We start from the raw sequence: 2,574 nt of genomic DNA, 5'->3' as shown, positions 1-2,574 counted from the left end.
CTCTGTTGCTGCAAGAATTGGTGTCAAGGCAAAGCTACGATTTCCCCTACAGGGGAATGACAAAGTGAGGATTATTGTAAACAAGCAACAGGAAATGCCTGGAAAGCATTTAGAAGAGAGATAGATATCCTACACGTACCATATAAAGCGTAATTAGCCAACAGCAAAATGGTTCTTTTAATGGAACAGCTGGCTGCAATACTGGAGCAGATTCATGTAGATGGTTATTACTTTTTGGATTTAGACATACCTCACTATTTTATAGGAATTTATTATAATACATAGGTGTGTGACTACCTACAATCAAACCACAGCTTGTGCCTGGAAGGAGACTGCAAGGCAAAGAGCATTGTGATTGCTGACAACAATAACGTAGTTCGTATTTTTAGTTAAAAAGTAAACCACCATTTGATTGTATATTACTATGTTTATCATGTGTACTGTATCGGCAGGGAGTTGTTGATAACTAGCTTATAGATTTTGTGAAGTGTCCAGACTGCAAGGACTTTTTGTGTCTTTCTTGGTATTACCAGCATGGGGATTACAGTATGAAGCTACAGAATGGGCTTCATGTTCGACATTATGCAATGCTCTTTGAGTACATTAAACATCAACAAAGACCACTTTCATTGGGCTCCCCTCTACTCAGTGCGAATTCCTTCCATGTGTCACTTAACAAATGTTGAAAGTTGAATGTTTGGAATTAAGCTGTTACAATAATCAGTGTATATCATTATTAATAATTGTACAGAAAAACTGGAACCTTAATGTATTGACACGTGGTTTTCATGGGAACCATTACAGATTTCCACTTCCTACATTCTGTTACTGTTTTGTGTTCCATCCAGATAACACATACATTTCGTTTTGGGTTGGCGCCCTTGTTATACTTCGCTACTCCGACAGTACAAAAATACTATCAGTGATATTTAGATGTTCTATCTCTGTTCTTATCCTCAGCATCTGTTTATCAGCTACTATTAATATATATACGACAGTGCTCTTATCTAATACACTTTAGCTATGATGTTCCTTGTAGATGTTCGTGTTTTCGATTACTGACGTCGCTAGTGATATTTACTTACACATTCACTTTTGATTTAGGGCCACTTATATGAGTATTTGCTGACTAATACCTTTCGACATTCTACTTTGAATATTTCTCTAATCATCTGGTAGTTGTTAGTTCCAGACACAACACCCTTGTTGAGCATACATGATGAGTTTTTACTTAATACGGTTTGTTGAGTTGCATTTTCTGGTATCTGTTGCTTTTTGTGTCATTTTGAACAGAATTCTATGGGACCAAGTTCAAAGCATTGGCCACAGATTGGATAGTGTATACGGTTGGAGTTCATCCTCTTGGCATTACTTAAAGTGAGCCCCTCAGTGGTTTCAGTGTTATTTTGTGCATTTACTTACAGTAGCATGGTTCATGTCCTGTAATTGTCAGGGAGGGTTTTTCTGTATTGAAATGCTTCTTCATAAAGTGCTGTATTTTTTTGGGTTTTCCCTTGCTCTCATATTACAGATGCTCCTTTTATAGTTGTGGGTTGTTATGTTGTCTATTGCAGTCTGTTTTGTGACTGTGCAGTTACTGTAACCCTCCTCTTCCTCCCTTTTTTTTCCTTTCCCATCCATTTCCTATTATTTATGTGGAACAGAATACGATTCCGTTTATAACTGTTAGCACCAACCTTGTTCGTGCTTCCAGCGTCATCTCGTCAGTAACTGGTTGTTTCATGATAAATTATTATTGGGCTAAGTTTGTGTTATCTGATCATGCTCCATTTCATACATGATATGTGGTTTACAGCGTACTGTTGTGTGTTTTTCGGGTGAGTATCCATTCTCACACTTACATTGCTGTCATTTACCTTTCGTTATGTGGTTATTGTGGTAGCCCAAAAACTGTCGCTAGATATTGTTGGATGTTTTCCTCTCTGTGACATGCTGTTGTTTTAGTTGTATGTGATAAATTAGTGGTTCAGTGCCCATCTTCAATTTTACATGGATTTGCATTTAACCTCACTTGGGTTCTGGTGGACATGACTTAAGGTACTGCCTGGGATTTTCTTTATAGTATAGTGCTTGTACTCAACTCATGGATTGCTGTACTGTGTTCATCTCTTTCTTTAAAAAGACTCATTGGCGTTACTTATGATTTCTCACTGGCCTGTTGTTTGCTCTTCTCACCAGTTAATGAACAATGTAGTACGTCTTTCCACTGGTGTGTGTCGCCAGTGCCTTTCATATGAGACTCTGATATCACGAATGTAATGGCTATTGGTTTTAATGTTGTTTAAAAGACTAAGGTGAGTACTGGTTTACGATACATTTAATGATGGGTACATGTAATTTTAAGTTTATGTTGTTTTTTTCCCATGTGTTTGACTACATATGAGTAAATTGTTAGAAGGTATGCTGGTCAAAAAGCTTTTTCTGATACTTTGTCGACTGACGCTTTTCAGTTATCCTTTATGGGGCACTGCATCATTGCTGACTCATATTTCTACGGTATGAGGTAGTTGATAAGGGTGTGCCTTCTGGTGGACACAACTATCGCAGAATATC

Source organism: Schistocerca nitens, chromosome 4 (genome assembly GCF_023898315.1).
Source record: "Schistocerca nitens isolate TAMUIC-IGC-003100 chromosome 4, iqSchNite1.1, whole genome shotgun sequence".
Lineage (NCBI taxonomy): Eukaryota > Metazoa > Arthropoda > Insecta > Orthoptera > Acrididae > Schistocerca > Schistocerca nitens.
This window is presented reverse-complemented; position numbering follows the sequence as displayed.